The sequence below is a fragment of the Micrasema longulum genome, unplaced genomic scaffold (assembly GCF_059751315.1).
Source record: "Micrasema longulum isolate JH-2025_06_02 unplaced genomic scaffold, ASM5975131v1 h1tg001066l, whole genome shotgun sequence".
Lineage (NCBI taxonomy): Eukaryota > Metazoa > Arthropoda > Insecta > Trichoptera > Brachycentridae > Micrasema > Micrasema longulum.
In genome coordinates, this window is record NW_028278254.1 from 66,173 (window position 1) to 82,715 (window position 16,543).

A 16,543-nucleotide genomic window follows, 5' to 3' on the forward strand; every position below is an offset into this window, starting at 1 on the left:
GTTTCTTTAAAAAAATCAATACACGGATTTCAAAAAACCTTCCGTCATTGATTTCAAAGATTTAAAAATCAAATAAAAAATATCATTAACCTATAATTCGTATGCTCGGGAACTTTCCGTTATGACATTACCAAAGATTACTTTACAGCGAAGGGTTTATTTTTGATTTTAAATAAAAACAATCCTAATTGATGAAATTTAATTCAAATAAACAAATTATGTTTAAATCTTCAAAAAAATGTTTGTAAAATCTATGATATTATCATGATTGTTAATGTAGTCTTCGGTAGCTATTTCAAAAGTTTTCTGAGATGCGCAATTAGTTCAACTTCGAGCGATTCCAGGCGTATTGTACGGAGGTATATATTATTATATCTACTTGTTCCTGAAAAGACGTTGCAAAAGTTTCTTAATACTTGACGCGGATTTATAGTTTTAATGAAGCATAATATTCAAATGAGAGAACACAGTATCCGGACAAAATACAGTATCGAGGTTGTTAAATTTCGCCCCTACGCCATCGCCAGGCGGCGCACGGTGCTACTGTTCGTCATTCCGTTTAAATTTTGAATTGCAAATTTCGTTAGCTTAGTCGCCATTTTGTTGTATAAATCATATTGAATGGCAGGCAAATAGCGCGGTGCATATGGACGGAATCGAACTACACTCACAGGAAATTTGCCATTAAATAGTATGATGCACTTTAAGAAAGGTAACTAAATGTATTTCGTTGTACAATTCTTTATTTTATCCAATGGAGGGAGGAACGTCATTGCATTACACGTCTTTGTTGCAGCGTATTTTTAAAACATAGTGAAACATCGACGCATTTGAAAATAAATTTAAATAAAAACAAGATTCTGAATTAAATAAACGGAATAGTGAGGTTATCATATTAATTTAATAAAAACAAATCATCATATGATAACGTAAGTCAAAGGAAAAAACACATTTTTTTAAACTAAGAAAAGTGGAAGCTTAAAAGAGATAGAGATGCAGTATTACTAATATTGTTGTATTAAAAAAAGAAAAAGACTAAGGTTTGAGTGGTGCACAATGGGTCTATTACATTTTAATTTGTTTATAAATAAATCAACTATCATCCAATACTGACGTGCATGGTTATATTTCATTCGTTTAATTTAAAATATGAAATCATTGATTGTGTACATTTTATCAATCATTGCTCAAAAAAAATAATGACTAGGGTTCGAGTTATATACATTTTTTCAATTTCATATATTGTATTCATACAAATGCATGCATATTATAAAAAAATATTATAATAACGTATCCCAAACTCTATGAGGCCAAGGGCCAAGTGTTGGTTGGAGTACAACATAATGGAAAGTTGAAATACGTACATAATTAAATAATAGCGAAAATAAAAATTTTAAATTACAACATAAATATCCATACTAGTATATTTCAATTAGCATCTGGACAACACGCTTAATGGTAAATAAATCTATGCAATATCTCGCAGCAGTCTCCTGCAATGGTCTCTTCCCTTAGACAAAATCCAGACTTGTACAATCTTTGAAAAATGGCTTTCGTTTTATTACAAAAGTAATTATTCTTATCATTTGAAGAAGAAGTCAGTGCTACATAAACTCCTGACGTCACTTTGACCTGTGAAGATCTATAGTGACAAGTCCCCGCGAATTGGTTCTTGCCCTCCAAGCCCGGGTCTTTAAAGAACCCAGCTGCTGGTGGGAGGCGAGAGTTCTCATTGTCTCCCCCTCTAAGCTCAGATCCATTATGTATCGAGACATTAGGTAGGGGAAAAGCTCTTCAACATTCTCAGGTTCATCCAGTGGTCCCCGAGGATCCGGTTTATTTTATGATATAAAACATCACACTCACATAGATAATGTAAAGGTGTTTTCTCGTCTGCACTGCAAAACCTCTACCTAGTAGTTTCAGAAAAGTTTATTCAGGCACGTTTTTTGATCAATCTGCAGTGCCAAGAGCTCTAGTAATAACCCTCACCTGATTTCAGCTGATCTTTGTAAGGTCAAAAGCAAACCTTTGCGATTACTCTTTTATCAGTTCCTTTATATGGCGCTGACCAGGCATTTTTCACCAGAGCATTATGCACTGTTTTTTGGTCCATGACTTCATAACGAGGAGCACATTTGGACAACCCACAGTAAGGCTTAAGACTATATTGGAGCTGTCAGCATCCAGCGCCTAGCCTTGCCAATTTATCAGTTGCATCGTTACCGTCAATGATTGAGTGTCCAGGTACACATATCAACATAATACTGTTTACACTCGCCGACAAATTTAAGCGCTTTTAGGCATTGTAAGGTAAGAGTTGTATATGTCGCTGCCAAATAGAAAAATCAGTCATTCCAGTAATGCCGACAATAAATTGAATGGCTAACGGACGCTTTGCTAAAATGTTGAAAGCGACGTTTGACAATAGGACTGAACGTGATTTAGCCTCTTTAATTGTAATACGAAAACTATTGATTTTTTTTTTTTTTTAAGTAAAGTTAGGTTAGTTTAGAATAAGTTAAATTAAGTTGTGTTACAAAAAAATAATGTTTATACTTAACATAATCCAACCTAACTTTTCTGGCAGTTTTCGGTGCAGCCATTTTCAAAGGGCTAGATTTCAACCAACCTACACGCTGAATGTTGCTATCCTAATTCATTCAACAAATGGCCTAACCATTCAATTAACTGGCCTTTTTGATTTGGTTGCAATATAAACACGACTTTTATTGCTTTTTTTAAAAAATAACTGCAAACTTCCACCGTGTATTTTTCATTTATGTTGACAAACTAGATCTTTTCAATATTTATGCGATTGGCGGAAGTGAAATGACGTCCATCCCTTCCTCTCTCATCCACTTCCTGTTTACCTCAGCAGTGTGCCACAGTCGGCAGAGCAGTTTCCGCTTAGATAAAACTACATCCGCATAGACGTCAAGCGATTCGAGTCCTCGGATACTCTACTTACTTCCGGTTAAAGTTCCGCCTATGTAAAAATAGTTCAAGTACATATCCACTCGGATCCAAACTGTCCCGTTACTTAAATGCGAGAAATCTACAACTTATCTAATACATTTTATGTTTGATATAAATGTACAAAATTTTACCCTAAACAAACAGATGATTTAAATATTCAACAAATCGGATCGGGCGTTGCGTGGTAATGTCGTGGATTTTCGGATCAGAGACCGTAACTTTGCTTTACTTTGACATATATAATTCCCATTTATGACGGCCTCGTGGTGTAGTGGAAAAAATTAAAAAAAATTGCTGCGGATATCCTAATCAATCTTATGAACAAATTCTGTAGTCTTGTTCCTTTTCTCCTCTCTATGATTACCGAATGGAGTTTCTCGCTACTATCCGTGGTCCTGTTATAGGTCTTGTCGGATATACAGATCTGGTGGTTTCTGAAAAGAATTTCGAAGCTTTTAAAATGTTTTTTAATCATTTCGGAAAATTGATCATGTCCAATCAATTAAATCCCAATCAGTGAAGAATTCACTTCCTTTTTTTCTCAATTCAATGAAATGCATAAAATGTTCTTCTGGATTACCTCCTTTCATCACAAAAATGCTAAGGCTACCAAACTACAGGGAGCTCTTTCGGGCAGCTTTTCTCGCTTGGTTACGAGCAACTTTTCCTTGTATGTGGGCACCGCCAAGGAGACTTATGTCCTCAGATGCGGTGTGCGGTATGTGATGTGCAAGCAACTGCAGTGAAAAAATGTTTGCCTCCCCTCCTCCCTTACAAGGATACCAGAATAGATTAGAAGCAAAATAAAAACAATAAAATGTGATATTGGGTAATGAAACCGGTATCTAAGTCATTAAATTTTCACTACAGTATTTTCATTTGAATAAACAGTATTTTATAGAGAAAAACTGTATTATTATAACACAATTACTCTTATATCCACCATCATTCCATGTCTGCTCCCTCGTTGAAGCATGTGATGTCCAGAATGAGCCTCTTGGCATCTCTGTCGGCTGTAAGGTCGTGAACATCCTCCCAAGTCAGGTTCCCGTAGGTCTGACGTGAACTGCCGGACAGTAGCGGACGTCCAGGACGTCGAGAACCTGATGCCTTGTAAAGTAAGCCAGTGTAGTTAAGGCTCTCAGGAGGTATCCGTAGTATATGGCTTAGACAACCTTTTCGCATTTGCTTTATAAAGTTTTCTGCGTCGATTCATTTATTTCCTAATTCTTTATAAAGTTAAACAACAGTCCAACCAAGATTCATCTGAGACATCCATATATTTATTTCAATCTGTATACTCGAAGATGTTTTTTTGTTTTTATTACGTATTTTACTGGATTTTAAAATAATATGTTTTTTTTTTCTTTTACGGCATTAGTACAATAAATAATAAAAGAAAATAGTAATTATAATGAATAAACATAATAAAAAAGAAATAATAAATAATGACTTAAAATTAAGACAATTAATAAAATAAATAATCACCATCATCATTCCCTTTCCGCATCGAATGGCGCATTGGGAACTGGATCAATACACCAATTTTAACATATCACTATCAATTTTGTAACATGAAAGTAAGGTGATCAGTCTTACGCTTCAGATACTAGTCAAGAGTATTCTAGTGTGAAAACACCCTTTTAAATAAATATTTTATATCAACCATGTCGGGAATCAAACCCGAGGCCTCTTTCATGGTAGGTGAATTTCTGACCATTACACCGAGACCAACTAATAATAAATTAAAAATATTACATTATAAATAATCAATAATAAACAATAAATAAATAAATCTATTCTGAGGATGTGCGGACGCTAAAACATAGGCAGAATGGTGAATGTCACTAAATGATGAATAATTAATAAATAAATCTATTCTGAAGAAATGAGGATGTTAAAACTTGCTGACTTGGCAGAGTAGTGAATGTTACACACTGTGTAACGTGGCCACTTAAATCAGCCAATGACCGTCATAAGTCCTATAAGTAACTAGACTTCCATATTCTTTTCACAAAAATGTGTTTCCTCTCTGTTGCAGCAAATTAAGATCTAAATAACTCATCAGGAAAAAAATCCAGCCAGTCTGTAAACATTTGTACATCCTCAAAACATTGCTGAATTAGCTAACTGGTAAAAGAAGAAATATAAGGTTTTCAGGCCTTGTCTAGTAGTTAAATTGGTTCAGCCGGATGAATCTCACCCACATGATAAAGGTTTCAGCTCTTTTACTTACAGAAGTCAACAGATAGAAGAGTTGGGGAAACGCTGATGTTAAAACGATAAATGGTGAATGTTACACATTGTGTAAATGCCACTTAACCAGCCAATGACAGGTTATAAGCCCTGTAAATGCTTAAACTTCAATATTATCTTCTCAAAAATGTTTTCCCTCTCTGTTGCAACAAATTTTGATCTGAATATGTTACGTATTATAAGCATACGCTTTGGTGGCTTTAACTAGCCGATTTATTTGCAGGAGTTAGTTTTTCATTTATGTATACTTGTCTCTTAGATTCAGTGTATTCCAAATCCCAAGCTGTTAAATATCCTTTGTTTTTTTTAATGGGATAACTTTTTTTCTAGTCTCTTTTTATTTAAATTTATTTGTGTTTTTTTATAAATATATGATATTAAAATGATTCTTTGATTTAATTAATAATCGTTACATCAGGACTTGAAAATTTTCTTTTTTTTTAGTTGGACTCCTCGTATTTCTTCAGAGGTACTAAGAGCGTTTTGTTCAATCTGAATAAGACAAAAAAAATATTTTTTTTGTATTTCCTTTCATTTGATTGTATGTTTTTTTTTAAACTCTAAATTTAACAATTTCTTTCAAAAAAATTCTAATGATTTGCTGAAAGTTTCGAAGGTTTCAATATGCTTTCCATCCCATCCCGTCCCATCTTTTATTTTAAATTTTATTTTTACTTTTTCTTCCTTCGTACCTATCCAATACTGTTTTTATTTCTTTTTGTAGCATTGTTGGCATCAAATTAAAGATATTTACGGTACTTTTACTTTTAAGGTTCGTGGGCGTTCAGTTTTTTTAATTTCTATTCTAGGAGTAATTTTTTTAAATACTCAAATTTATATAATAAAAAAGTATTTAATTTTATTGAAACTGTTTTTGATTGAGTTTGAAAAATTGGCATCCACCAAACGCTTCTCAAAACTTTCTTGAATTCCGAATTTTTATTTACTACCAACAATAAAATTGTCAAATATGTTGTATTTGCAAATTGATAATTTAAACAAAAATAAGAGGATTTTTAACGTTCAAGGATCATTGTAAAATATATCACTGTGATCTTTCTTCAAATGCACATGACACAACTATTTTTATTTTTATTTTGATCACTAAAACTTTACATGTGTTGACTTTTTATCAATTTTATTGATAATGGTTCGAAGTTTAAAAAACCCAGTAGGCGCTCACTAAAAGTTATTGTTACTAAAACGTAAGTTAAAATAACTATGACTAACCTTTGTTCTATAAATGATCGGTCAGTTGTTAATAATACGTTAAACATGGTTTATAAATTGGTTAAACATGGTTTATCATCCAAAAACAAAATAAACATGTTAACCGTCTACACAAAGTGCGTTTAATGTAATAATATTTCCATCATAAAATAATTCACAACCGAGATACCAGAATAAAGTAAGGTTTTGTGAGTAATAAAATTTCCAAAATAAATTAAGTCAGTAATAAAATAACAAAATATATTTAGATAAAGGTATCTCGTCAGAGGTCAAAAGGGTTGAGAGTAATCCACTCTGCGGCTTTTGACGTCCTTCTCTGAAACTGAAACTTATTCTCAATCCCTGAAAGGACTGAAAAAAACTTTTATGTTTTACACTGTAATATGATATTTTACCACAAAGAATGAAATATTTTAAATGATGTATTATATTTTGGAAGTCCCTTGGTATTCAAAACGAAAACTCGTTAAAATTAAAAGTAACAAAACTCTTCCGCTTATTTTTATTGTAGGTAACATTTTTAAAATTATTTTTTTAGAATTTCCCTTTTTTGTATTTTTTGTACTTAAACCCTTTTCTTGAAAATTTTACCGATAGAAAACAAACTATTTAAAAAAAAATTATGAACTAAAACAGCATTTAACGAAAATTGCTTGATCACATTAATTTGTCCTATTTAACTGCATTATCACATTTTTTTTATAATATATATTTTTTTGTTTTTTTTACAATAAACGTAAGAGGTAAAACAGAGTATTTAAAAAATAAAGGATAGTTACATTGCAATTAAATGAACAGTAAAAATAGAAAACAAAAAATCCCACAAAGGCATGGCCTGTTCGTAAGTATACAAGAAATGTTTTAAAATTTTTTGCTCCTTTCATAAATAGACAGGTAAAACCTTTTTGTGTAATAAAAGAAAATGATAGGAAAAAATAATGTAAAACGTAAGAAAGTATTTTTTTGTTTTATAGTAATCAAAAAAGGAAATAAAAAAACGTAAAATATTCCTTAGTATAAAAGGACAACAAAATATGTAAAAAAAAAAAGAGTTAATATCTTTAGTTTGAATCAAGAAAAGTGCGTGTTTTTAAAATATTTTTTTTTTTTGATAGTTTGGGATCAATGAAATATCATCAGTAAAAAAAAAATTGAAAAATTGTTGGTCTATAAAATATGCATGTCTCATGCTAGCCTTGTTTTTCAATGTGGTCTTTCTAGCACACGATTCCTTCCTTGACTTGATCTATTTCAATTATTTGTAAATACATTTTGGTTCTTAAATATAGATTTTAAACAATATATTTATCTTATTTCAAAAAACTCAGCTTCTTGTAACAATTGGAAAGAGGGAAAAGTGTGATTTTTGTGAAGCATTATTTTTAAAATACATTTTTGAAGAGTTTATAATGGTTTAATATGGTTGTTAAAAACACCCCCTAATTCAATTATCATAAAAGAAAGCAATGATTTTACAAGATTATTCATAATACACTTTGATAAAAACCAAAAAAAAAATGGTTTGGGATCCTGAAGCCTTTACAATCTTCAAATGTATAAAAAATATTTTTTGTTCTGCCAAGACAAAAGTTAAGAGTATTTAAAAATAAAATAAAAATAGGAACCGTTTTTTCTTGTGCTAGAAAAACGCAACATTTGCTTTATCAAACAACTTTTCTTGAAAAACCTTGAACAATGTAATTGTAAAGCGAATAAAAAAGTTGCAAATACGTATTTATCTATGGCTTTCATTTAACTGTCTTTTCTTTAATTTTTTTACCACTAGGTATTGTTTCTAGTCAAACTTGCTCCTTGGGTATTTTATGTATGTTACTATGTGTATAATTATATGTAAAAAATATGTTTTACTGAAACATAGCAAAATTTGAAATAATTGTTTACTCAATATAACACACATTGACATATTATACGAAAATAAAAACGTTTAGTGGAAACGGTACTAAAAGCTCTGATAGAATTAGATGGAATGACAATCAATTCTGAAACTAATGGAAAGTTTAATCCGAATAGCATGTTAAAATTGCACTTTGAGTTGGTATTATGATTCAACTTCAGCTCAAACTAATAAAACCGTACGGTTGTGTGATGTTGACGTCAATATCGTATTTGCAAACTTATTTTGATGTTTTAATTGAAAAACTAATATTTTGTCTATGTCCAAATCATTTTCCCCGTAAATTAAGATAAATTGAGATATTACAATAGTATTATTCAACAATTATAACGAGTCCCTCTCCGCTATACGTCCGCTTTTGGTATAAGTGGATTTTTGTCACATTCAAAAAAAATTTACGCATAAAATTACGACAAAAAAAAACAGGCTTATAGAAGCCCTTACAGATTGGCATTAATGAGTATATATATATATATATATATATATATATATTTATACAAGCGGACCCGTCAGACGTTGTCCTGCTCAAACGTTGCACGTTGGCTTGCCTGCTATTAGCATGGAAAAATATTTTTAATCAATAAGTAGGTACTTAGGTACTTGTTTGTGATTAAATTCCAAAACTAAAAATTGTAAATAAATATTTAATTTAAGTAGATACTTGTTTATGGCTGAATTCCAAACATAAAATATATCTTTTTTCAAATATGGCATTATTTTTCCAAATGTCAAACTCCGGTCTTCTCACCAATAGAAGGGTGTACTTATCTAGGAATACGATTTTTAAAAATGTATTGAATCTAAAATTATTTAAGTGTTACCAAAAATCCAGTAAAATGAAATAAATAGGTAGAAATTTTAACGAATTTTAAGAAAAAATCTGATTGAGATCCATAAAAAATAAACTTTTTTTATACACAAAAAACAACATCTTTCCAATTTTTTTTGTAAATGCATTCTCCTCGAATGCAACCCTGGTAGATCTACGAATAACATATTTATGCTCCTTACTTCTCTTTCACATCGAAGATTTCAATATTTACAAACACGCACAGCGCAAAGATCTATATTTCTTTGAAAACCGCACGTAAATCGGTTAAACCGTTTAGGAGGAGTTCGGTGACATCACACGTACCGAGTTATTAAATATATAAACATAAACAGTTTAACCTAAAAATCTCAAAATATTTTTTAATTTACAAACGGTATAATTATGGCATAATCTAGGCGGACACGGCAAGTGTGTCATCGTGAGTCAGAAGTGACAACACCGCTTTTTTAATATTTATCCTTGCTGTAGGAACACGTCGACAGTACCTTTTTATGAGATTTTGTTCACTGTTTTGAGGGTCCTTGGCAGAGGAGTTAAAGAATTCAATGTTGGGTTTATAATTTCCCACAGCAAAGACAGCATTGGTACGCAAGTTACGGTGAGGTAAATAAGGGTAATCTAAGCAAGAATATCATAGGTATCTATACAGTTGAATATTAATTTGTGCAAGGATATCACACCAGCCAAAATCCTTCTGAATTCTGAACTGAAATAAAATACGACCATAAAAAATAATTTTAAAAGTATTTGATCAATTCTAAACATTAACGATTTCAAACATTTCCGTTGTTCTAATTTAATCCGCGTTATATTAATATTATAAATAGGAGAGCATATTATAAAATAAAATTCAAGCAAGCTACAAACAAATGATTAGATATTGGCAAAATAAATCCACAGATTTTGCACACTTACTTGAAAATGTGATCAATGTGATGGTTGAATTTAAGTTTGTTATTATAAAGTATCCAAAGATTTCGGATTCTCTCGACGTTCATTAAAATTGTGTTGTCTATTGATTAATTGAAATCAATTTTATTTATTTTTCTTGTAAATTAAATAGACATACGTTTATTAATATTCCATTGTAAGTCATTTCCATTACACCAAGATAATTAAGAATATAGGTCATTTTGCAAATCATGACAGTCATGAATTGATTTTATAATTTTTAATATTTAATTGTCATCCGCAAATAAAAAAAAAGAATTTTTATAGTTAAATCATTTATAAATATCAGAAAAAGTAGAGGTTTGAGGTTGGATTTTAGTTGTATACCAGAGGATATGGAATAAGGAGAGCCTGATAAACCAATGAAAATAACAATCTGAGATCTGAGCGTGAGGTATGTTCTAAACCATTATGACAGTGAGCCAAACGGGTAAAAGCTTTATTATATACCTATTTATAGATATATTTTTTGCATTTCCAACATTAATTAACTGGTGCCACGTCTATCTCACAAAAATGGGAGAAATTTCAAATATTTTTTTAACCACTTTGCAATTAAGTGAGTGTTTCGGGATGATAACAGAGCAACAGTTTCTGATGAAATATCATGAAAGTTCGATAGCCAAGGATTCAAATGTTTGTGCTGAGAAAATTATTTTCTAACAAAAAATAAAACACAATTTTCACTTTGTATCAAAAGTTAAATATGTGCAATCAATATTGTGGTAATGAAATCAGAATAAAGAATTTGAAAACAAAATGGATTCATTGGGCACGTCTCCTACATACCGCAGCGTCTCTCCAGCAGAGTGTGGGACAGACGCCTTTTTGCAATTTTCTAGATTTTACTTAGTTTCTTTTTTCATTGTCAGGACTCAATATGAATTTTTGTTTTATTATATTGATAAATAATTTGTCTTTCGTACGCAGTATTTAATTTGATCAAATCATATAAGGCATTATTTATTTGAAATATTAACTGAAATGGGCGGCATCTCACCCGCATTGACTCTATGTCTTTTCTTATTAAAGGAAATTGCCTACACAACTTTTATTTATTTTTTTATTTATTTTACACAAAACAAACAGTCAACAATAATTAAAAAACATAATTAAAATAAAGTTTAAAGACAGACCAGCGAAGTTTCTAAATAAAAATTATACATATAAAATTATAGTACAACAAAAGTGTGTGTTTGAGTGTATTTGTATGAGAGTAAGTGTAGAGTTGTGAGAGTATGTATTTGTGTAGGAGTAAGTGTTCAGGCGTCAGCATCATTAAATAGCAAGTGAAAGCGTATCGTAGTCAGAAAAAATGAGTCTTAATTGTTAAATATGTTAAATATATCAATAGATGAAAAAAAAGAATTGTAGTTTTAGCAAGAATACTCGTATTTTATACTCGTATGCTGTAAAATAATTGTCAAATATAGTACGTACTAACATTTTTTTTAACTGTATCTAGATTTAATAAAAGAAGTTAAAAACTTAATGTCGTATTGTTGCATGATTATAAAATTTATCTTTTGACGACGTGTATGAAGGACTGTTATAAAAGATTAATGGCCCAAACGTCTTCAGATAGTCAGAACCGACAATAATATGTATAATTTATTTTTTTTATGCCTTAATGTGATAATTGTTTGATTGAAAGTGAATGCTGATAAATATGTTAACTTATTTCATTTTGTCATAATTTTTTTGCGAATATTTTTTCGAAGGGTGTTTCCAAACGTACGTGTGTTTTACGATCATAAAATATTACAAGGCGGATTATGATGAATAGCTTAAATATCATTTTCTGCTGTTTGTATTTCAATATCTGCCCTCTTCTTTACGTAGGGCGTTTATCAACTGTGCTTTTACGCTGCATATTCTGAGAAATTCGATACTTGGGGGATGATAAATGCCGCCAAAATTATTTATGAAAACAGTATTTTAATCACGTGGTACAAAAAAATTATTGTCTTTAAACTGGTTTGACACTGACACTAGACAGACAGTCAAAGTAGCATTATATTATGGTTGTAATTTTATGTGTAGTTAATATGTCAACCTTGTAATGTAATGGTCAGTGAAATTGCCTACCATGCAAGAGATCTCGGGTTTAAATTCCAACATGGTTGATATGAAATATTTATTTTAAATTGTGTTTTCGTGTGAAAACGGAATCTTTAGTCCCCGGACTGGAACCTGAGCGTTAAACTGATCATATTACCGTCATGTTAAATGATCAAGATACGCTCCAATTGGTGTACCAATGCAGTACCCTATGCACCATTATGTGCGGAAAGGGAATGATGACCAATAAATTAAATAATGTATTTATGTATGTGTAAATTTTGTACACACGTTCGTGCTAACTGAAAAAATCATTATTTTCATGCACAGGTTCCTGAGGGATGTAAAAAAAATATTTTGTTGTTTTTCTTTGCTTTGCATGTGCTACATTTATTGTTTGTTTCTTTCCAACATATAAATATGAAATAAAAAAAATAATAACGAGAGTATTGGGTCACTGGTTGTTGTACGCTGACGATGCAGTTCTCTTAGCTAGCAGCAAGGAAGATTTGCAACAAAGAGTCTCTAGAATGTATAACTTATACCTCGAAATCAAATTGTTAATAAACGCCAGTAAATCAAAGGTGATGGTATTTGAAAGGAGAAATGAGGTTGCTGATACTGTAATAAATGTGAACAACGGATGTCTTGAACAAGTAGAAGAAATTGTGTGTCTGCGAAGCATGTTTTCAAGATGCGGAAGTGCAGAATATTCATTATTATTCTTTTTGTTCATTTCATTAAATTTATTTATTAATTAACTTTACACATTTAACACACACAATTTACTTTTATTTATTTTTAATATTTTATTCATTTTATTTATTAAATTTATTTTATTTATTTTATGTATTTTAGTTGTTTTATTATTTTTTTTTAACATTTGGTGCACTTTCAATTCATAGTATATACTTTTTTTAAGGTATAAATAAAATTATTTTGTTTTGTGAACCACTTTTTTTATTGTCACAACCGACAAATTTCACCTAAATTTACCCAAAACTAGTCGGTTGCAACAATAAAAAAAGTGGTTCATAAATCAAAGTAACATCTTTAAAATAAAACAATGAAATTAGAAAGTTAGTGCACATATATCCAAAAACATAATACGTAACTTTTTTATGAAAACAAAAAAATCCTACATAGGCATGGCCTGCGCATGGGTATACTTAATCTAGAATACATTTTGAAATCTTATTTTTAGATGCATAGATAATATATTTTTTAAAAACATGTAAAACGAAAATTGAAAGTTACAAGTTTTTTTTTCAATGAGTAAGTGGAAAATAAAAAAAGGAAAAAAAAAACAAACGCGTAGAGAAAAAAGTTTATAAATAAAGTTGAAAGTTATATGAGAAAATAAAATGAGAGCAAATTAAAAGTTTATTTGGAGTAGAAAATATTGAAATTGGTATTTTTGACCCTGTTAATCAATAAATAATTAGAAGAAGACAAGCCTAAATTATCATTTTCCGTTGCATTAAATACAGTCATCACTAATAAAAACATATTAATCAAAGGTGAATGTACAGCGGTGAACTGCCAGAAGAAGGATAAAAGCAGAGTAAAGACGGTCAAAATGCTATCTCTTAGACGAATATGTAGGAAACCAATGTGTGACAGGGTTACGAATGATAAAATCAGAAATGAGTGACATATAGTAAAAACGGGTGATCAAAAAATAGAAAAACAGACATATATTGCGAAAATGAATGGTAACGGAAGACGACGACGACCAAGAGAGACGTGGCATGATCAAATAAACTAAAATCTTTAGTCTGGTCGTGTCAACAACAGACAAGACCACGCATGATAAGACATATGACTATGACGTGTGTGGCATCCTCTCTGCCTACCTCCACAGAAAAGGCGTGATGGTAGTAGAAATAGTGTTTGAAAGATTTACAAATAAAAATGTTAATTAATTGAAAACATAACTTATTTTCTGTTTACTAATAGGTCCTTAGAATATTATTTACAAGAAGCGACGCGACGCGACGGTAGCCCATGTTTGAGCCGAATATGAAAGTTGAAACGTTGCCAACATTTCCGACCATCAACATCTTCCCTCGCGTCTGATCACTTTTTCCTGTCTGAAATATCGAAACGGTTTTTAATATTACATAAATCACTTTTTTCCTCGCTACGGACATGTTTACCATTTAGGAGATCCGCAGATACGAACAGCAGCAAAAAACCTAATTTTCTTCTCGATGTGAGAATGTTTATCCGAGGAAAACTCACTACGATACAATCCATCATGTATATTGCCTAGATTTATCTGAACGTGAGCTTCTTCTTATTTTCGCAATTGTAATACGTCATTCCCTACAAAGAGTAGTCAAACGTTTTCAATTTGTTTTGTTCACATCTTTAATATAACTAAAATAAATTTCATATTTCTTTTATATTTGTTTAATTATTTATTTTTATTTATACTTTTAAATTGTTTGTAATCCTTTTTTTATACAGAATAATGTAACTTCAATGGGGTGTCCCGTGCCGAGGGAAACATTTTACAAAAATGTGAAACATGCCTAAGATAATAATTTTTAACAAAGTAATGAAATATTAGTAATGAAATATAGTTATAATATTGCAGTATACGTGGATGTTAAAATCCTCGTTATATACCTGTATTTTGTAATTAAGTTTTTATGTTACAGGTATTTTTGCATTTTATTAAAAAATCATTTTTTTTATGATTCTTTTTTTTTTCTATTTAATTATTTTTGAAAAAGCAAGGACACAATAAAAATAAATAGATAAATAATAAAATCGAATTAATTTGTAAAGATTTCAAAGAAAACTGTTCATTCATTCACAAAGAAATATATATATTTTTTAATATATGTATTTTAAAGAAACATACACAATAAAATGATAAAATTACATAATATAAGATAAGGTTGAAAGACAGAGCAGCGATGTTTTTCAATATAATACTAATACATTTTAAATTATGGTACATTTTAAGTGGGTGCATTAGTTCATATTTAAGGAGGTGTGTGTGTGTGTATCTGTATGAGAGAGGGTGTTCAGATGAGTGTAAGCGTGTGCATCATTAAAAAGCAAGTGGAAATGTATCCCAGCCAGATAGAATGAGTCATTATTTATTTTTAAATAAATTTAAGGGCATGTTAAATATATCGAAAGATGTTTTTTTTAAAAACTTTAACTTGAACCAGAAAGATATAAGAATGGGCGTTGTGCATATTTAGTTCTGCAGACAGGCAGAAGAAATAAATATTTATTTTGTGTCGCGCGAAAGGAGATATTAAAATTAATTTAGGAGAGTATTATACCTATCATTAAAAATGTGCAAGAGTGTAAATTTTTAGTCATGTTACTTTAAATTTGTTTACTTCAATGAAAATCCTTTGCAGGAGCAACAAATGGTGTGTTCAGGTGTAATAAATAGGTTGTATGGCGCAAACACTGGCGGCGAGAAAACTATATTCCTCGCGCCACGCCACCCTAAACACGGAAAACTTTACTTTGGGGGTGGAAACTATCCCAAAGCACCCTAAATAAAGACAAGGCGACTTTTTTTGAGCTGTTTTTTACTGCTTTTTTCATATTGCGAGACTTTTACAAGTAAAAAGCATTTGGATAATTGAAAAATCCCACATGTTAAAATTAAATTCAAAATAATGTGCAGAAAATATAAAAATAAACTTTTGAAAATTTGTATTTGTTTTTTTGTATGTATTGTATTGTATTTCTTTTATTTTAGATAGTCGTACAAATAAAATTTGAATATCTAGTTATACCTTAACTAATAAATAAAATATTTGTTTAAACTCAATTTCAGAAAACAAAACATTGTTATAAAATCCAAACGCTTTCCGATGACACTCTACTCATTTGGATGTTTGTTTTTATTTATTTTTATTTTATTTATTTTTTATTTTTGCGCCACAACAGGCCAGGATGCCCAATTACAGTGGTGAATTGCATCACAGAACACCCAGGCTTGAGAAAAATCTTTTTTTTTTAAATTTTCGTATTCTCACCGGGAATCGAACCCGGAACCTTCCGTGCGTGAGTCAAGCGTCTTGACCACTACACCACGGAGGCCGCCTTTTTACAAAAATCATCGTCATCCCACGAAACGATGCTTTAGACCCAGCATCCCTAATCTTTTTTAGCAACTCAGTAAACATCTTAAGTCTTTTATGATACAGGTGTTTTGAGTTGCCTGGATATGTAAAATTTCAAATCGAAATTTGAAACGAATAAATAAAAAATCATGAGCAGTGTTTTTAAATATAACATTATTTTAAACTTAGTTGGGTATTCAATATTGAATCGGGTTG